The sequence below is a fragment of the Camelus dromedarius genome, chromosome 31 (assembly GCF_036321535.1).
Source record: "Camelus dromedarius isolate mCamDro1 chromosome 31, mCamDro1.pat, whole genome shotgun sequence".
NCBI classification, from domain to species: Eukaryota; Metazoa; Chordata; class Mammalia; order Artiodactyla; family Camelidae; genus Camelus; species Camelus dromedarius.
In genome coordinates this window covers 24,141,425-24,162,508 of record NC_087466.1, presented here as the reverse complement: position 1 = coordinate 24,162,508, position 21,084 = coordinate 24,141,425, and the positions used below count along the sequence as shown (strand labels likewise).

At 49.0% G+C, this 21,084-nt stretch overlaps 1 long non-coding RNA gene and 1 pseudogene across 2 annotated transcripts; both read left to right on the top strand.

Annotated features, from left to right (window-relative positions):
• The first annotated feature begins 393 nt into the window (after positions 1-393).
• On the top strand, positions 394-20,618 carry LOC116149971 (uncharacterized). 2 transcript variants are annotated; one of them, XR_010378622.1, is made up of 5 exons: positions 394-495; positions 1,194-1,737; positions 17,910-18,008; positions 19,826-20,001; positions 20,491-20,618. It is a non-coding gene; the product is annotated as an uncharacterized LOC116149971 (long non-coding RNA). The 2 variants fall into 2 exon arrangements; XR_004133560.2 differs by lacking the exon at positions 394-495 and having other exon boundaries at positions 904-1,737.
• On the top strand, positions 7,681-8,056 carry LOC116149970 (large ribosomal subunit protein eL34-like; annotated as a pseudogene).
• Positions 20,619-21,084: the final 466 nt, after the last annotated feature.

Here is a 21,084-nt window from a genome sequence, read left to right as displayed (position 1 = left end):
GCTGTCTTCCGCCGGCACGTGGGTGGGTCCGCTGGGCAGCGGGAGTAGGCAGAGGAAGCAATGCTTCAGCAGGAAGTGGGTTTGCGAGAGTGTAGGCGAGAGGGAGGAAGCAAAGCGGTTTAATTAAGCCCAAGTTTAAAAAATGAAGTCACAGAGTTATTTTTGATTAAATATAACTTTTTCTCCACATCTGTCACCACTCGGTGTAGGTGACATCAAATTTAGACAGTCCGTGGGTGTCTTTGTGGGAGCAGATCACATCTATTCGTTGGCAGGAAAGGTTGATTTGAAAAGGGACTGAAATTATCCGTGCTAAAAATGAACATTTCATGAACAGTCACGTGAGAGTGACAGCCTGAGCACACGCCCACCTCTCGGCTAGAGGCGGGGACACCACGATGGACGCACCCCCTGGCTGCGTCCAGGGTGTGGGGGGATGGTCACTTCTCCTGAAGGAAATCCAGAGGAGGGAGCAGAAAACGAACGCAGAGCCAAGTATGGTTCAGTCACAAGTTTCTGTCTTTCGTTTCTTGTTTCTCCCTTTAAAGGATTTCCTCCCTCCTCCCTCACCCTCTGCTTCCCCGCTCCCCGGCTCATCTCCTTCCATATCTGCTTCTCCTCCCAGGCTGCGCCCTTCTCCGCGTCCCAGGCGGACCCAGGCGTGGTGCCTGGGCACTCCCTCTCCCTGCCCTCACATCAGCGCCCTCCCTCAGGTCTAAACAGGGGCACTCCATACCCGCCTTGCGCCAGGGCCCTGGCCGGCCCGAAGTGCCTTCCCCACGACGGCTCCTGGCCCCTCCGACAGGCTGCCTGGCCCGCGTGGCTCCCCAGGCTGGCTCACTGGCTTCCCGGCAGCTCTGCCCACCTCAGAACCCACCCCATTGGGCCGGCTTGGTCACGTGCCTCCTCCTGACCAATCCTGCTGCGGGGTGGTGTTCATGCTGATTGGCTGGGCCTGATTCCCTGCCCTCTCCTGATTCAATCACCGTGCCCGGGAGGGGGTCTGGCGCACTGGTTGGCAACTTCCTGAATCACGTGTCCCACCCAAATCGCTCCACTTGGAAAGGCAGGACATGACTTCCCAGAAAGCAGATGAGGCCATGGGACCAGAAGGTGCCCCCAGGAAACGGATGCAGGGAGGCCGGGACCCCTGCTCACAGCCCGAGGGAGCTTACCCTCTGCTCTGCTCCTAGACCCCGTGCCGGGTGCTGGCCGTGCTCCTGCACTACTTCTTCCTGAGCGCCTTTGCGTGGATGCTGGTGGAAGGGCTGCATCTCTACAGCATGGTGACCAAGGTCTTCGGCTCGGAGGACAGCAAGCGCGGCTACTACTGTGGGATGGGCTGGGGTAGGTGGGGATAAGATGGGGTAGAGCAGGTGTGCCTTCATCTTCAGGTTCTTCTTGGCACCCCTCTGTGCCCAGAATGGCAGGAGGGGAAGGAGAGCCCCACTGGACAATTGATGGCAAAGACGCGTTGTTTCACTTTGTTCCTGTGCATCCTGAGGTGTCCTGGTGAGTACGTGAGGCCTCCCTTCCTGTGGGAAGGTTGGGCTGCGTAACTGATACCTGGTGTTCCGGCGCTTGCTGTACGGCATCTACCAGACGCTGGAGACCTCCTGCTTGTTTTTGACTTTCTCCAAATAGTTTTAATTTTCACGGTCCTCATTATGCGAGAAGATAACGGGTTTGTTTTATGCTTTGAGCTGCAAATACAATTTCTCTGATGAGGAACTGGAGGTAAGATATATACCCCACCACTGGTTTTCCTGGAGTGAACAGGAGGGGCCACTAGAGGGAGGGGGAAACTCTGGGAAGAAGGAAGGGGAGAATGGATGCTGGCAGACAAACTGTCTCTGCTTCATCCTGTATTATCTTATTACTTAAAATTTTTATATCTTTCATTAAAAATTTGAATATTTCTTTTTGCAATAGATGTGCTCCTGACAAGGAAGGGATTACCATGTTTTTTAGTGGTTGTAAGATAACTGGGCTGGGGCAGAGCTATGAAGATGAAGGCCCTTTAATCCTTCCTGACAACTGCTTCACCTGAGATGGTCTTTTTTTTTTTTTTTAATTGAGGTATACTCAGTTTACAATGTTGTGTCAATTTCTGGTGTGCAGCATCATGTTTTAGTCATACATATACATACATATATTCCTTTTTATATTCTTTTTCATTATCAGTTACTATAAGACATTGAGTATAGTTCCCTGTGCTCTACAGTAGGACTTTGTTGTTTATCTATTTTGTGTGTAGTAGTGTGTATCTGCAAGTCTCGAACTCCCAATTTATCCCTTCCTACCTCCTTCCTGCCCCAGACACCATGAGTTTTTCTATGGCTGTGAGTCTGTTTCTGTTTTGTAATTAAGTTCATTTGTGTCTTTTTTTAGACTCCACATATCAGTGATATCATGTGGTATTTTTCTTCCTCTGTCTGGCTTACTTCACTTCAATCTCCAGGTCCATCCATGTTGCTGCAAATGGCATTGTTTCATTCTTTTTAATGGTTGAGTAGTATATGTGTATATATATAGTATACATATACCATAACTTCTTTATCTACTCATCTGTTGCTGGACATTTAGGTTGTTTCCATGTCTTGGCTATTGTAAGTAGTGCTGTTATGAACATTGGGGTGCATGTATCTTTTTGAATTATAGTCTTCTCCAGATATATGCCCAGGAGTGAGATTGCTGGATCATAGGGTAAATCTATTTTTAGTTTTTTAAGGAACCTCCAAATTGTCCTCCACAGTGGCTGTACCAATTTACATTCTCACCAGCAGTGTAGGAGGGTTCCTTTTTCTCCACACCCTCTCCAGCATTTGTCATTTGTGGACTTTTGAATGATGGCCATTCTGACTGGTGTGAGGTGATATCTCATTGTAGTTTAGATTTGCATTTCTCTGACAATTAGCGGTATGCATAGTTTTTCATGTGCCTGTGGGCCATCTGGATGTCTTCTTTGGAGAGGAGGCTATTTGGGTGTTCTGCCCATTTTTTTATTGGGCTGCTTGGTTTTTTGGTATTAAGCTGTATAAGCTGTTTGTATATTTTGGAAATTAGTCCCTTGTCAGTTGCAGCCACTCTGTAGGTTGTCTTTTTGTTTTGTTTATCATATCCTTAGCTGTGCAAAAGCTTTTAAGTTTAATTAAATCCCATTTGTTTATTTTTGCCTTTATTTCCATTACTCTAGGAGCTGGTTCAAAAAAAATATTGCTGCGATTTATGTCAAGGGTGTATTGAAGATACTGTCTTTTCTCCATTGTATATTCTTGCCTCCTTTTTTGTAGATTAATTGACCATAAATGTGTGGGTTTATTTCTGGACTTTCTCTCCTGTGCTGTTGATCTATGTGTTTTTGTGCCAGTACCATACTGTTTTGATTACTGTAGCTTTGTAGTATAGTCTGAAGCCAAGGAGCATGATTCCCCTGGCTCCAATCTTCTTTCTTAAGGTTATTTTGGCTATTCAGGGTCTTTTGTGTTTTTATACAAATTTTAACATTTTTTTCTTCCAGTTCTATCAAAAATGTCATTGGTAATTTGATAGGGATTGCACTGAATCTGTATATTGCCTTGGGTAGGCAATATTGATTCTTCCAATCCAAGAACATAGTATATCTTTCCATCTGTTTGTGTTGCCTTCTATTTCTTTCACCAGTCTTATAGTTTTCAGAGTAGAGGTCCTTTGCCCCCTTAGGTAGCTTATTCCTAGGTATTTTATTCTTTTTGATGCAATGGTAAATGGCATTGTTTCCTTAACTTCTTTTTCTAATATTTTGTTGTTAGTGTATAGAAATGCAACCGATTTATGTGTATTAATTTTGTATCCTGCAACTTTACCAGATTCATTGATGAGCTCTAGTGGTTTTCTGGTTGCTTCTTTAGGGTTTTCTATGCATAGTGTCATGTCATCTGCAGACAGTGACAGTTTTACTTCTTCTTTTCCAATTTGGATTCCTTTTCTTTTTCTTCTCTAATTGCTGTGGTTAGGACTCCAAAACTATGTTGAATAGAAGTGGTAAGAGTGGGCATCCCTGTCTTGTTCCTGATCTTGGAGGAAATGCTTTCAGCTCTTCACCATTGAGCACGCTGTTAGCTGTGTGTTTGTCATACAAGGCCTTTATTATGTTGAGGTGTGTTCCCTCTAGGCCCACTTTCTGGAGAGGTTTTTTTTAATCATAAATGGATGTTGAACTTTATCAAAAGCTTCTTCTGCATCTGTTGAGGTGATCATACAGTTTTTATTCTTCAGTTTGTTAACGTCGTGTAGCACATTGATCAATCTGCAGACACTGAAAAATCCCTGGGACAAATCCCACTTGATCATGGTGTATGACCTTTTTTTTTTTTTTTTTTAACTTATTGTTAGAGTTGACTTGCTAGTATTTTGTTGAGGACTTTTAATCTATATTCATAAGTGATACTGGCCTGTGATTTTCTTCTTATGCGAGACCTCTGTCTGGTTTTGGTACTAGTGTGATGGTGGCCTCATAGATGGGTTTGGAAGTGTTCCTTCCTCTGCATTTTTGGGGAATAGTTTCAGAAGGGTAAGTGTTAGCTCTTCTCTAAATGTTTGGTGGTATTCACCTGTGAAGCCATCTGGTTCCGGACTTTTGTTTGTTGGGAGTTTTTAAATTACTAATTTGGCCTCACCCCTGGCCCCACCCCTGTCATCACCCCAGGGGCCCATTTATCACACTCGGGTGACTGGAGCAGTCTCAGGACCTTGGGCAGGTGGGACGCTGGACAACAGTGTCTTGGTGCTGAGCTCAGGAGGGAAATTGGTGATTACAGAGCATGCTGCGAGTCCTCAGGTTGAACAGAGGAACTCAGTGAAGTCGAAGACCTTTGCTCTGGGCTGGGGATCCTGGGAAAGACACGTGGAGATAAAAGGGGTCCGCCTTGAAGTTACTTCCTCCCTGTCACTTCTCCAGGGAGTCTGGGGTCAGCTCTGCAGGGGTCCTTCAAGGCAACCCCCACAGGTCTCACTCTGAGACGGGGGTGTTTCGAGGATATTTGGTCCTCGCCCCTCCTCCCCCTCCCACAAGCACCACACGCCTCAGCAGATTAACCTCAGTTAAACTGAACTGGGAGCCTCTGTGGGACTCACTCTGTGGCGAGGGGTGTGCTCTTCTCACAGCCTGGAAGGCGAGGTCACGAGACAGTGACCTGCCAGCTCAGTCCTGCTTGTTTGGTTGGTCTGCACAGTTTTTGAGAAGAAACTGGGATTAGATGCCATCACTCAACATCTGGTATTCCTTGAGCACCCGGAACCCAGGACCCTATCCCTTCCTGATGGCGCGTGGCTGGAGCCAGGCAGGTCCAGTCACCCTGACGGCCCCTGGAGGACGCGAAGCCTGCGGGCCCAGCTGTGGGCCCGGCTGCGAGCACTCTGCGGACGGAGCGCTGGGCGGGGTTCCAGCAGGCCTGCACTCCCATCCATCTCCCTGCCAGCCTCCCCTTAATTAATTTCATTGGCAGTTCATGCACTGTGTCCTTTTCTTTGATTGGGTCAGAATTGGCTTCAGGCCTAAGTAAACACATTCTGAAGGTGGCTGGGCTCTCTTAACCTGCAGTTATTAATTAAGAAGGAGCTGGGGGCTGACCCAGGGCATGGGGAGTTCATGCTGCAGGGAGGGCCCCTCCGAGAGGTTGCTTCCCCATAGATTTCCATCCTGTTCTTACTCCGACCTTCAAATCATCTGAAGCTGCTGGGAGTGGCACCGAAGGACCACCTTCCACTGACTGTCCTTCAGACGGCCAGGCCCCGTGCTGGGAAGTATGCGGTGAGTGGAGGTGGATGGCAATAAACCCCGTCTTCTACAAGTCCGTGAGGAAGCCGGGAGGATATCAGTGAGGAGCGCCCGAGGGTTTCAACACCAGCAGAGTGGACATGAGCCTCAGCTCGCACTCGGGGTGGAACAAGCGTGTTTGCTTTGTTTTCATCTGTGATGCTATCTGATCTCTTCTGGGAGCTCGCGTTCAGCTCGAAGGTGGAATTTAATCAGCCATTCTGGGTCCTGCTGGGAAGATTTATCACACTGTGCCAAGGCACCCGGAGGCGCGTCCCGGGCTGTATTGCGCCGCAGTAACGAACAGCTCACAAAATCCCAGCAGCTTCAAATAAGCAAGTTTTCATGGGAGTCAGGGGATTCCACTCACTACAGCAAAAGCCCTGGTGAAGAAAAGCACAGCCTGATTGCTTTGAAAAGTTACTATTTTCACCGGAGAGAGAAAGCTTGAACTCCAAAAACTGTATTTCATTAAGATGGGACCTGGATTCTGAAATTTTACACACAGTCTTATTGGTCTCTCACAGTTCAGTCGGTAACAGAGAAAAAGGAGACAGGGCTTTGAGGTGGCTGGTAACAGCAGAAATTACTGCAGGGATTGGCGTCCTACCTTGAGTAACTTATTTTACAAACACACGGCCACATCTTGTTTAATCCTCACAACAGCCTAGTGAGGAAGGATTTTATCACCAGTTTTCATGAGAACAGGAAGGCTGGGGGGTTTAGCTAGTTCCCTGAGGCTGCACGGCTGGTCTGGAGCCGGCTTGGGAATAGAATTGGGTGTCATTAGGCTCCAAAGCCTCGGCTTTTCCCACTCTTTGCCCCAGCCTGCTCCCACGCTCCTCATTCTTCCACGTGTGAACTTTTCCTCAACAACACACACACTCATGTAGTCTCTGCAGCGTCGGTAGCTTGTTCTGCAGCTGTGAGTTTGGGGAAAGATCCTACCAGTCTCATCACTTTCCTGCCCACGGGGGCTTGGGCCAGTTTTGCTATTTTGCCACTACCATCAAAGCTGTGGAGAACGTCCTTGGACTTGAGCAGGACAAATTCCAAGCACGGTACCTGGTACTTAGTGAGTCCTTGAGTCCTTCGTTGTGTGGATAAATGTATCTATCTCCAGCTGTCACTAGCAGGGTCACACGTGCAATTGCTTATTTTAAACGCACTCTTGGATTCTTCTTATTCTCATCCATCATCCTCCACCTCCCACATCATCACGTCACCAGCATAATCACCATTATCAGCTTCCCTGTCAACATCTATTGGGCACTGCTGTTTCCCTGTGTGCGTGTTGGGCTGGGTTAAGAACTTTGCACGCATTATCGTATTTAATCTTCCCAATAATCACTTGAATGATTGAGTTCATTAACTTACCAATGATCAACAGGATCTTAAGACTTGGCTTACTTGTCTTAAATACTGTACAGCTGATAATTCTTCCTCCCCCTCCATCATCCGCCTAGCAGTCATTGAGTGCTTACTGTTTACGAAGAATGATAAATTACTTTAGTTCTCCCAGTGACATTTTGTGGTAAGGATTGCTGTCATCCCCATTTTGCAAGCGAGGCAGCTGAGCCTCAGAGAGGTAAACTGACTCACTCAACACCATCCAGCTCCAGATAAGTAGAGCCTGGATTTCAACCAGGAAGTCTGGCCCCACAGTTGGGATCAAATAAAACCATCCCACTGCCTCCCAGACACACAGACCACTGACATTCTGAGCTGGTTACTCATCCTTACACAGAGTATCCCATAAGCATCTGGAGACCGAGAAAGTAGGAGGGTAGTGGGATAAATTCATGGTCATCAAATCCCACTATGGAAGAGTTTTGTATTTATATGCGGTTAGAACTAGGGAAACGTGCTTTTTTCCCCTCTTCCGGGGACTGTATCGAGAGGCATTCAGAATGGTCCAGCGTTTGACATACCGTCGTAGGCTGTCCTACAGTACAGCCTCTAACAAAAGCAGGCTGCCCCGAACCCCTGGTAATAGGGTTGTTTACCTTTATACCAAGAAAGATGGGAAAGCATCAAAATCCGCACGTGGCCTGTGCCCAGGATGACTTCGAGGAGTTCGCGCTGTAAGACCTACAGCTCTTATGAGACTGTCTAAAAAAAAAGCATGTCAGCCGGACTTATGGTGGTTCCACGGGTGCTAAGTGTGTCTGTGACAGGGTCAAGCGTGCTTTCCTTACTGAGGAGCAGGAAATTGTGAAAGTATTGAAAGCACAAGCACAGAGTCAAAAAGCTCAATAAAAAAATGAAGCTTTTCTGAGTAATAAAAAAAGTGAAAAAGCAAAAAAAAAAACCCCCAAAAACCAAAAACCAAAACAAAGAACTGGGGACAACGTGCCTGGACTGCAGATGTACTCTGACTTGGCAAAGCGACTGTTACCGGACGGTTCTGGGAGGCGTCAGCTCTAGGCGTTGAGTGTCTTGCCGGGAAGCTCTGTTTTCCATTTCCCTTTCATTGCAATTTCAAAGTTTTAATCAAGGTAGGACTTGGGAGAGTCTAAGACTGTCCTCACTGCAGAGGACAGATGGTGTTCTAGACAAAACAGGAAGGACTGAATTTGCAGTGGAGATAAAGGAAAGCCACGTGTGAAAAACTCAGGCTGACCCTACACTTGCTCTCGTCTGCAGGGTTGGGAGCCGCAGCTCCAGCAGGAGGCGCACAGTGCAGTCCTGTCCCTCCCCTGCTGGTCCTGACGCCCCGATGCTCTGGAAAGCCTTGGGCTTCATCTCCAGAGAGGGTCTGGTTCGGAGGCTCTTTGGGAGCCAAACCATTTGGATCAATGAATGCCCAGTGTCAGTGCGCCTCCACTCATCCCCCGGCCCCTCTGCTCTGGAGACGGAGGCCTCAGTACTCGCAGGGGTCCTCACAGCATTTCCAGAGCCTGAAGCTGGGTCTGTGCTGTGTGCATGGAGTCCGTGGGTCCTGTTCCCCATAAGTGGGGCCTCAGGGACGTCAGCTTCCTCATAGAGAGGAAGCTTGCAGTCTCAGCTCTTTGCACCTGTTTGGGCACCAGCCCTGCCCTTGGGTCCAGTTCCTTCGCGCTGGACCATGAATGCAGATGCGGATCAGCTCCAGACCCCGGGCTGGGATTCCTGAGCCTTCCACTGGCAGAGCGAGCAGAGGGGGGGATGCTGCACTCACAGCGGCTGCATCGTTCATAGACCTCGGAGGATGCACTGCTTTCTGAGCAGCTAGGAGTGGGTTATTTTTTCTTTTCAGAAATAAAGTCAGTTTCGCAAGAAAAGATCCTCATAATTCACCTGTGCATGAGGAAGTGGAGAAAGGCCCATTTTTAATGTGTGCCCTTCAGAACAAACTCCCCAGACAACTGGGGCAGGAAATGCTGGGTATCTACCTCCCTGTTTGAGGGTCATAAACACATCAGCTTATAAATGCCTCTAAGCTACACAGTGTCCTCTGGAAGAGAAAGAGAAAGATGAAGGTTCCCTATGGTCAAGCTGGAGTTCCCAGAGCTGTTTTTTGAATGTAGGGCCTTTCCTCTGCAGAATGATTGATGGCTGATCCAGAGCAAGTTTTAAGAAGTTTATTCTTAGTGTGAGAGCTTTCTTCCAACTCCCAGTCCCCAAACAGACTCTGGTGTGGCATTGAAAATACCAGGCAGATTTATTTTGTCTTAATTCAATCTCAAGTGGCAGAAACATAACTTCAAGAGTCTGTTGTAAAAACTAGAATTTACTGCCTCATAACAAAAACACCCAGGGCCATGGCTTCAGGCATGCTCACTCCAGGGGCGCGAGTGACATTATCAAGATTTGTCTTCCTTTTCCCATCTTGCAGATCTGACTTCTCCATTTGTGCCTTGGCTCTCCCCACGTGGTACCAAGATAGCTGCCTGGATCTGAGTCTCACTAATGTTTGCATCTTCTCGGAAAGCTCAGTTTCTTCTTTCTCAATCAGTTAAAGGAAAAACCCAGGGCTGAGTCTCATTGGTCCACCCAGTGCTACACATTCATCTTTGGGCCAATCTCTGGCTAGAGATGTAATGACTCAGCTAGCTGGGCTTGGGTGACGCAGCCATCTTAGATCCAGGAGAGGAACCAGATAGCACATGGGGGTGGATGATGGCTCACCAAGGAAAATGCAGGTTCAGTTACTAGAAGAAGGCGGCCCAATGGAGCAGATCTGCAGTGGTGCAACCCAGCAACAGCAAACACCCATCCTTCAAGTCCCAGAGAATCTCGCCTGCTTTGACTGCCTTCCTTCCCCTGTGAACCATGGCTCTAGACTGCAAGATCTCTTTCCACCACTGCAGGGCCACACCTTTCCCAGTCTGTCCATTTCGACCTAGAACTATCCATTTCATTATCCTCGTGTGCGTGTGTGCATGTGTGCATGCATGTGTGGGCACACGTGCCTTCCCCAATGAGACTCTCAGCTCTGGTGAGAGCTGTGTCTCACCTCATATTTTCTCTGTGACCCCCACCTGTTAGATTAACCCTTCACCAGATGGTTTGCAAACACTTTCTCCCATGCCATAGGTTGCCTTTTCATTTTGCTGATGGTTTTGTTGGTTAGAGCTTTTTGGTTTGATGTCGTTCCATTTGTTTTTGATTTTGTTGCTTGTGCTTTAGGCGTCATCATCAAAAAATCACTGCTGGGGTTCACGTCAAGGAGCTCTTCACCTACATTTTCTTCGAGGAGTTTAATGGTGTTAGACCTTACAGCTAAGTCTCCCATCATGCTGAGTTAATTTTTGTGAGGCATAAGATAGGGCTCTAGTTTCATTCTCGTACATGTGAATATCCAACTTCCCAGCACCACTTATTGAGTCGACTAATTCTGCATTGAGTATTCTTGGCTCCCTTGTTAAATATTAGTTGACCACATATGCACGGGTTTATTTCAGGACTCTCGATTCTGTTCCACTGGTCTGTGTGTCTGTTTTTATGCCAGTACCATAGTGTTTTGAGTACGCTATTTTTATAACATACCTTAAAATTAGGAAGAGTGATGCCTTCAGATTTTTTTCTTTTCAGGATTGTTTTGGATATTTGGGGTCTTTTGTGGTTCCATATAAATTTTAGGATTTTTTCTGCTTCTGTAAAAAATGCCATTGGAATCTTGACAGGAATTACATTGAATCTATAGATGGTTTTGGGTAATATGGATATTTTAACAGTATTTAATTCTTCCAATTCATGAACTTGGGATACCTTTCCATCTATCTGTGTCTTCTTTGGTTTATTTGGTTAATATTTTGTAATTTTCAGTGTAGAGATCTTTCGCCTCCTTGATTAAATTTATTCCTAAGTAGTTTATTGTTTTTGCTGTTACTATAAATGGTATTTTTAAGATTTATTTTTCTGATAATTTGTTGTTACTAAGTAAAAATGCTACTGACTTTTTATGTTAAATTTGTATCCTGCAACTTTACGTAATTTGTTGATTAGATCTAATAACTTTTTGGAGTCTTTGTAATGTTTTATATATAAAATCATGTCATCTGCAAATAGGGATCATTTTAGTTCTTTCTTTCAAATTATGATACCTTTTATTTCTTCTTCTTGCCTGATTGCCCTGGCTAGGACTTCCAGTACCATGCTGACATAGAATGGTGAGAATGGGTGCCTTTGTCTTGTTCCTGATCTTAGAGGGAAAACTTCCAACCTTTCACTGTTGAGCGTGATGTCAGCTGCGGGCTTGTCATATATGGCATTTATTATGTGAGGTACTTTCCTTCTATACCTAACTTTTAAAGAGTTTTTTTTAAAATCATGAATTGATGTTGAATTTTGTCAAATGCTTTTGCTGCATCTATTGAGATGATCATATGATTTTTTCCCCCTTCTTTCTGTTAATGTGATGTATCACACTGGATGGTTTGCATGTGCTGAGTGATCCTTGTATCCAAAGGATAAATCCCACTTGGTAATGTTAAGAGATCTTTTTAATGTGCTGCCGCATTTGGTTTTCTAGTATTTTATTGAGAACTTCCCATCTAATTCGTCAGGAACAGTCACCTGTGGTGTTCTGTTCTTGCAGTGTGATGGTCCGTATTCTGGACCGCCCGCCTGGGAGGGTGCTCATCATTGAACCCCCTCAGCACCAAGGCTGGTGACCAGGCAAGGCCTGTGGCTGGCACAGGGGTTGGGTCATACACACCATGGAGTACAGTCAATGGGCATGTAATTATTCCTAAATGGGAGTGTCCTCTTCCCTCTAAATGTTTTTGAACGTTATAAGCTTCTAATGAAAACTAAGGCAGGAGTTACTCTGTGCTGAGACCACGCCTCACAACTGAGAAGATGGAGATGGCGCTGAAAGGATTTGGGTGCTGATACTGTAGGCTAACTGCAAAGCTGCTTCACAAATCCTTTTTCTTCTTGAAAACTGAAATGGACTTTGATGTCTTTTGAGAGCCTTACTGCATTTTTTAATTCACACAGAGCCTCTTTTCTCAGTTCTCTGTGCTCTGCTGAGAACACTGGGGACCAGTGACGGTCTAGAAATGGAACTGAGGGTGAGCTTGGGCAGAGCTCCCATGGTGAAAACAGCCCAGTTCCCACGCCCGTCCCATAGTGGGCAGCACTGGGGCATCTGGAGTTAGGGTGCAAAGGGGGAGGGGTCTTGGCCCTATCATGCTGGGTTGGGCTCTCAGGGAAGTTTGTAGAAGGACCTTTCCCTTCTCAAGGAGTCCAAGGCTGAGCTGCAGCCACAGGGCACGATCGCTGCCAGGGACAGGTCATGGTTCCTGAGTCCCAGCGGCAGAGCTGGACTCTGGCCAGCGCCATGCAGCAGAGAACTTGGAACACCGGGAAATTTAATGGATTTTCACCCAGAATGTAAGTCCTTTCCCCTCCTTTTTGCTAACCTGTGTATGCTGTGTGAAGGAAAGGGGAGGGAGGGAGGGAACTTGGCTCAAAGTGGCCTCACAGGCAAACACCTGTGAAATGGCCTCCTCACCCTATCTGTGGGTGAGGGCTCCCCTCGGGGATCTGGCAGATGACACCACTTCCCAGGGTCAACTAACTCCAACGGCCCCACCCTGGCAAGGTGTCCGCAGCTTCAAGAGTGCTGACATAGCAAGGAGAGCATCCTCAGGCCACTTCAGAGGTGGAGAGGAGAAAATGCACCCAGGACGGAAAGTCCAAGTGCAGCGCTACTCTCCATCCTTCATTGATAACCTCCTCGTGAGGGTCCCTGGCCTCGTCTTTTTTCTGAGCTGTCAGCAGTGGATGCAGCAAACACCAGTGTTCCTTCATCTCACATCAGCATATCCTGATTCCTGGGGATGCCCAGGGCATCCTAGGAGCTGGGGGCCTCTCCACATCTCAGTTTGGCAATTATACATCCCAATTAAGTCCCTCCTGATAATGGAAGGGGCACTGGGTAAGCCTTGGCAGCAGGACGTAACTGGGGAGGATTTATGAAGTAAATTAACAAGGAACTTCTGCATAAGCTCTTTTTTTTTTAAATCAAAGAGATAAAGGCTTCGCTACAAAATATTACTGCACCCATAAAACTGGAAAAGAATGGACTCAGGTGGGTTATTTCATTCAAACATCTTGACGTTCTCTGTGAAGGATGGAAGGATCATGATTTCGAACGTGATTCCCAAAGTGTCTAGTCCAGAGCACGTGACTCTCAGGTTAGAAGGGATACTGGGCCCCTAGCTGGCCTTTTCCAATCTTATGTCTGAATCCAGAGCTGGTGTCAGCTTGTGTACGTGTTACAGGTGCGCAGCCCACGTTGGGTATGTGTCCTGTGCACGGTGGCTGCTACTACTGGGAGCTGCCTGTGCTGTACCCGTCTGGTTCCTGTGTGAACTGCCTGTGGGTGTGACTTGCGGGCTGCCATCGAGCATCACCTACGCACGTCCTTCACGTGTGATGCTGCGTGTGTGTGTTACCCGTGTGAACCCTCCGTGTGCCGTCTCCCTGGTTTCCGTGCTATGTGTGTGTTTCCCAGCGGCTGTGCTCTCTCTGCGGCTGCTTCCCCTCTGTGCTGCCTGGGTGTGGGCTGTGTGTGCACCGCCTTCAGGCTGCACTGCTGCTGCCGTGTGTCACTCACCACGAGCCTCCCCGTGCAGCCTGAGTGTGCATCTTGTGTGTGCATGTGTGCTCTGCCTGTGTGGGCACTGCCCGGCTCAAGTTCTAGCCTTTCCCCTGTGCTGTGCTCACTTAGGTGGGCCGCGTTACCTGTGTTCATGCGGCCTCTGTGTCACCTGACTGCAGCAGGACCCCGTGTTATCTGTGCATGCCCCCCGTGCGCTGGGGTCCTGGGGGTCTCCTGGTCTGTCCCTGTGTGTGCACGCCACTGCAGTACGCGGTCTGTGTGTTTTGCCTGCGTCCAGCCTGTGTGTGCGGCACCTCTGCGTCACCTGAGCCTGCTGCTCCGTGTGGACATTTCCACACGCTCAATGTGCGTGATTCTCAAGTGAGCTGTCACGGGTTATTCCCCGGGATTCTCTGTGTGTTTTGGTTTGTGTGGTGCCGCCCCTGTGACATCTGTGTGTCCTGTGTTCATGCTACTTGCATGTTACTCGGGGTGATGTTTACAGCTGTCACACGTGTGTTCCTGGTATGATTACTACCCGTGTGTTGCACCTGGGCACTGCCAGTGTAACCCAGGCGTGTCACCTCTGTGAGTGCTGCCCGCGAGCCCTCAGTAACACAGCATCTCCCCTAACTTAGCGTGAGGGGCAGGAGAGAGAAAGACACAGAAAATCTGAAGCTCCAGGTCCTCAAGAGCCTGCCCCTGTCATCATGAGGCTGAAACCCGCCTCTCTTTTTTTTTTCCTCAAAGCCCAGCTCACTCACGCTTCTGACCCAGGGAAGCCAAGAACTCCTGGCTGTGGCGCGAGTACATCACACGAGAGGGCTCTCCCTCCGCTGCAGCGCCGCCCCCAAGGCCCCGCAGGGACCCCCGCCCAGCCGAGGGCAGACCCCCTTCCTCCCTGACCCATGTCCCTTCGTTCGCGAGGACTAGACTCCATGTCGGCGGCAGCTCAGGCCGTGGACTAGACCAGCGCCCATCTCGGCCTCTTCGAGCGGAGGGGGAGGGTGGCGGGAGCAGAGGGTGTCCCGGCGGGGGTGACCCCCACCCCCCGCGGCCCCGGCGCCACAGAACCCCCACCCCCAGGACGGGCTCCCTGACCCCCCCCTTCAGACGGGACACCGGGGCCAGGGCGCCGGGAAGGGCACAGTCCCCGTTCTGGGCCCCGCCCCGCCCCCTCTGTACTAACGAGGACTCCTCGCCCCAGAGGGGCAGAAACGCACCTCAAATTTGCTCAGGAAAAAGCCGGGCGGTTGGTGCGCTCCTGACCTGCGGTCTCGGCAGCGCAGGCCCAGCTGGATCCAGGGCTCCAGTGGTGTCGTCAGAACTCAGTCTGCTCCTTCTTCCAGCTCAAGCCTTTGCCTTCATGCGGCCTGGCTTCGCTAACAGGCCCCAGTCTCCCCGCCGGGCTCCTCCAGGATCCTCCACAGTGACAAGGCGGCGGCAGCGTCCCGTCCCCGCCTCCTCTCAGGGCCGAGGCTCTCCTGTCGGCCCGGGGCAAGGCCTGGCGCTCCTGGTGATTGGACTGAACGAGGTCATGTGACCGTCCCTCACCCAATCAGTGCAGCCAGGATACAGCCAGCGGAACTGTAAGAGCCTTTCCTATTGGTCCTCGAGCAAGTCCTGATGCTCACTCTGATTGGACACGCAGAGGTCATGTGACCAGCTCTAGCCTAATCACTGCAGTCAGGGTAGGGCTTCGCTTGACCCGCCTGGGTCACAGCCCCATCTGGAACGAAGGGTGCTCCAGCTGGATCACAGGTTTGAGCGTGGGGCACAGATTCCCTGGTGAAACTTGGGGTGCTCCTAGAAGGAGAGGTGGACACAGGAAGATGTCCTCCACAGAAGCCGGGTCAGTGCCCTGGAGGCCCCCCACCATCTCCACATGGGGACCCTGATGGGTAAAGAAGAAGGATGCAGCCTGGCCCCCACTTCTGGTCTTGGACACACATCTTTTTTTTAAAAAATATTTTATTTATTTATTATTGTATTTAATTATTTTATGCTAGGGGAGAAGGTAATTAGGTGTCTTTTTAGAGGAGGTGCTTGAACCCAGGACCTCATGCTTACCAAGTATGTGCTCTGCCACTTGAACTATACCCTCCCCATTAACACTCATCTCTGAGACCCGCTGACCCCGGCCAGAGCCTGGGACTGGCTGGGACTAAGGCCTGCTGGGCAGCTGTGGCCAGAGCTCGGCCACCCTGCCCTGCGTCCTGCCCTTTCTCTGGTCCTGCAGATTCAGCCCAGCCACGGGCTCACGCCTCTCTGAGCTCACTGTAATGCGCTCCTTAAAATGGTACTTTCGTAGTTGGAAGGTTTAGCCCTGAGTGTATCAGCATGAAGATTGGGGGCTTTGTGCATTAGCGGAATATAAATTATACTGAACTGTGGAAGATCTTGAGTCTCTAATGAAATTTGAATTTTTAACCTCATTCATGAACTCGGAAGCCGATGAATCATCCACAGGCGGTCCAAGGTATCAGGGAACTGCAGACTACGGATGTGTGCGCTGGAGCGAAACCCCAGTCCTGGGACTCGCCTCTCGATTTGGAAACTGGAAATGCTGCCTAATGAGATGCAAAGCCTTAGAATCAGAAAGAGAGATTCTGGTGTGGAGGCTCCTAAAGTAAGTTGTAAGATGGGGGTACAACTGCGCCCACAGTTCTGTGTCCAGAGGAGGTGAGCACAGTCCGTGGTGACAGGTCTGTCCTTAAGTGGAGAAAGTCGCAGACTGGCTGCCCTGCCATCTGCCCTCGGTGCTGCTGGGGCGAACCCACACAGCAGTTAAGGAGCAGGAACCCGAAAAGGCAGGGGCTGAGCTCTACACAGCGCTCAGACCTCCTCTCACCTCCAGAAACGTCTGAGGCTCAGCCTCTCATGGACAAGGCTGCCTCACCTGAGCCCCCTGGGAAGCCCTCCCGGACCCCTCATCTGCCCCTGATGCTCCCTCCTGAGCCCGCCCAGCACAGGGTGGAGCCCCATTGGAGAGCGTATCTCATTCCCGTGCCTTGGAGTTAGTCTCACCCACCTGGAGTGATGGGATTGCTGGAAGGAGGTCAGGACTCACTTCTTTCCCAGAGCATCTGACGTCCTTGTCAAGCTCCTCCCACCTCTGACAGGGTGACGGGCAGCAGCAGCCCAGGTCTGGGGGCAACTATGGCAATCGGAGCACCCCTGTCTGTCCATGATGGACACGAGGCGCAGGCAAGAAACAGACAGTGTTTTAAGTCACAGAGATGAGGGGATTGTACGTGACTGCCGCACACCTTTGCTTTGCATGCGCTAACCAAAACTAGCTCTCATAGTGGGACGGGAGGGTCGGGCAGCAGGCAAAGGTTTCTTCTCAACCACATGTAGCTAATCTATTGCACAGGCTTAGCTATCACCCTGGTATCTTGCACTCCAGGGCTCGGAGCCAGAGCCCGCATTTTCTCTAACACCCTATCCTGCAAAGATTAGGATTTATTTATTCTTTGCTTCTGGTAAATCTCTTTTATTAGTTCTAATGTGTTTACTCTGCTTACTTCCAATCAGTCTTTAGAAGTTTCATTTGTGTGTTTATTTGCGCTTTAGTGTTCTCTCTTTGTTTCAGAGCCGGGCAGTTTCATTCAGCATTGTCTTCCATTTAATCTCTACTCTGGACTTTCAGGGGCATTTTTTTCTGTGGCTTTTCAAAACTCATGAATCTGGTTTAAAGCATTTCTGCTGAGTGTTCTCACCTCTGAGTGGAGGGTTCCCTATTTATAAACAAAGGATCTGATGCTCAGAGAATCTGCTACTCAACCCGGGTAGACTTTCAGTTAGGTCAGAAAGATGAGGGGAGCGGAGATCCACAACGATTTGATGAAGTTAAATATTCAGGAAAAATAAATATTAAAATCTTTGTCAGCACAGGGTAAATTTAAGAAAGGACACTCACATTTAAAGGTATACATAGTAGAATAAATTTAGAAAAGATTCAGTGAAGCAAATACTCAGAACCCCGTTTGGACTTTACACAGAACCACTTCATGTCTGCTACTGGTCAGTGTCCAGGTTTGTAAATTAATGCAAGTTGTTTCCATTGACCACTAGGGATGAAGAACATCTCCTGCCTGGAGATCACATGATAACTCACCCCGCAGACCCTGGGGGAAAGGCCTTGGAGTTGATGCGTGGAAAGAACCAACACTGGTGAGAGCTCTGCTATGTGGTAGGGAGCACCGGCACTGAGTGGCACTGAGTCATCTCAGTCCTTACACCGGCCTAGGAGACAGGCACTGTTTACCTATAACTCTATCTATATGGGGACTGAGTTCCAGCAACTGTCATGATTTTACGTTTAATGGGGATATAGGACAGGCCTGTACCATCGCAAGGACACTGTGATCAGTGTGGTGCGTGCAGTACTGGGGGGGGGGCGGGGAGGGCACTATGGGAAGATGAGGGTAGTGCTGCATGGGTGTGGCTCAACCCCAGCCCAGGCATTGGGGGTCACTGCTATAGCCTCCTGGACCTTGAGGAAGATGGAGCCTTATTCATCCTGCAGCTGATACTCCCAGAGTGCCTGCCACGTGAAGGCAGTGGATTCTTAGGTATGACCCCAAAAGCGTGGGTGACAAAGGAAAACAGAAATAGGACTTCATGGAAATTGAAAAAAATCTGTGCTTCAAAGAACATTATCAAGAGGGTGAAGAGACAACCCACAAAGCGGAGAAAGTGTCGGCCAGCCACACACCTGCTAAGCGTCCGGGGTCCACAGTGAGCAAGGAGGTTCTGAAACTCACTACAAGATAGCCAAGGACCGAATTTAAAAATGGGCGAGAGATGTGAATAGATATTTCCCCACCGAAGGACACACACGTAGGTAATTAGTACACGAAGAGAGGCCCAGCATCCCCCCGGTCTCAGCCTGTCAGTGACCCAGTTATGACTAGGCCTCGTGGTCCTTATGTATGATGACAAGACGCCCTTCAGGCCATCAGGGAACTTTGGGGAAAAATGGTTTATTACTTCCATGCTCTGGAAGGTACATGGTACACCTGGGGCCACACCGTGAGGTCATAGGTAGAGAGAGAGAGCACTGGGGTTCTGCTTTTCCTGGGGCCAAGGGTGGGTGCCTGGGGTTTCAAGGGCTCACTCTTTATTGGTGAATTAAAAAAAATAAAAATGGGACCATATAGTGCAGGGAACTATATTCAGTTTCTTGTGGTGAGCTGTAGTGGAGGAGAATCTGAAAAAAATATGTATATACATGGATAACTGAATCGCTCAGCTGTACACCTGAAATTAACACTGTAAATCGACTAGACTTCAACAAAAAATAGTATTTTGTTAAAAAGTACATTAAAAAGTAAGAGTGGGGCTTTAAAGCTCAGAAAGAGAAAAAAACAAGCATCCAAGTGGTCAGTTACCAACTTCAACCAAAATCTTTAAAATCAAAGGAGCCCCAGTGGACGGGGGTGGCCTGGCTCTTGTGTTTATCTTTAAAGTGGATACCTCTTTGAAGTGGGTGTCTTGGCAGTCAAAGCTTGTCAGGCGCTTGCATTACACAAAGAGAAAACCCAGCTGTCAGGGTTTACCCTGCAGTAGGACAGGGTGACTCCTGTCCCAAATCGCCAGCACCATGAACCAGAATCTTGAGAGCTAATTACCCACGTGCCGAGTGCCAGGCTGTGCTTGGCTTAGCAACCTGGGCAGAGAATCAACAGACAGCCTCCTAGAAATGGTGAGGAAAGGACCTAGATTTGGAAAATGTACGTATGATTTGCTGAAGTGATTTTCCTTCCTACAGGGCTGTTGTGTGTGTGCTTTTGTGTCCTGTGGAAAGGACACATCTGAAGGTTTATTTTGCTAAGAACGTTAGTCCTTCTGTTCTGTGCTTCTCACGCGCTCTTGCAAGGTTCTCGGGCGGGCGGGGGGTTGCTTCCCTTTGACCGGCAGGTCTGAGCCACACCCCGTCATCCCTCTTGTACGAGGGAACTTCTCTGCTCTTCCCTTGCCATCGCCAGCTGCACCAGCTCTGGGCTCTATCCCAGAACGTCCTGTGTCCTGTGGCAGGGGACCCACAGCAAGGTCCTAGGAGACAGTCAGGGGCCAAGAGAGGAAGTCTGCCCCACGTGGATTCCAGGACGGAGGTCATCTTGGCTTCGCCCCCGACATTATCAGTTGGATTCCCGGAAGACAGGTGCGTTCTCACCAATGTGACAAACCTCTGCTGTGTTCCACAGCTGCTGGCCTCACCCCTGGCATCTCCCTGAGTCTGGGAGAAGCCGCAGTGATCTCCTGGGGGTGGGGTGGAGGAGACAGACCTTCCTGAGAGGTCTGAGGTCTGAGAGAGCAGGGGTGCTGGATGGTGGGAGGTGGGAGAGTAGGTGTGAGAAACCAAGGAAGGGGAGACGCCCTGCTGTCAGGCTGCTGGGGGATTCCTGGGGGGATGGGCCACTGCATCTGGGATGGGTTAAGTTTGCCTCCCATGTGTGACTATGAGAAAGAAAAATGAGAGAGAGAGAGAGGGGGAGGGAGGGAGGGAGGGAGGGAAAGAGGTGATACTGGCCGACAGGGGATGCTGAGGGAACACGGAGGAGGCCGAGGTTAAACAATGTCAGCTCTCACTCAGGTATAAATTAAAAATCATCTCCTGTGAGCTGACTGAAAATGACAAACTTCCTTCCAGATGACAAGCTGGAGGAAGGAGATATGAAGAAATGAAAGGCACGCTCTGACTACCCTTTAATAACCCACAGGCATGTGTGAAAGGCAAGATTGTAGGGAATCCGAAAATAAATTTTAATCTAAAAGAACAAATAATACAGCGACAGTTTCAGTTTCTGTTATTCTCTTAAAGTCTAGGCTTAAGCATTAGGACTAAGTCAGTAAGAAATACAGGTTGAGGCAGCCACACGAAGAACAAAAATATTATTAAACAGTAAGAAATATTTGAGTCCAGGGTCCTAGCTATGAGAAAGCAGGTGATAAACGCCTTTCAGGCTAGTGCTTCATTCACAAGTGCCTGAAATATACCAGGACAAATTCCCAAACTATTTCTACATCTTTTACCGCTAGGTCCATCTTGTGCACATGAAATTAATAACCGTCACATTTTTGGAGCACCTCCTGGGTGACAGACCTTTGCGCTAAGGGGCTGAGATGGATGATCTCATTCAGTCCTCTCCCAGTGAGGTGGGTACCACTATCAGCCAACTTACCAGTGAGGAAGCTGAGGCACTGGGAGGTGACAGAGTTGGCCACACATCCAGGGAGGGGTGGA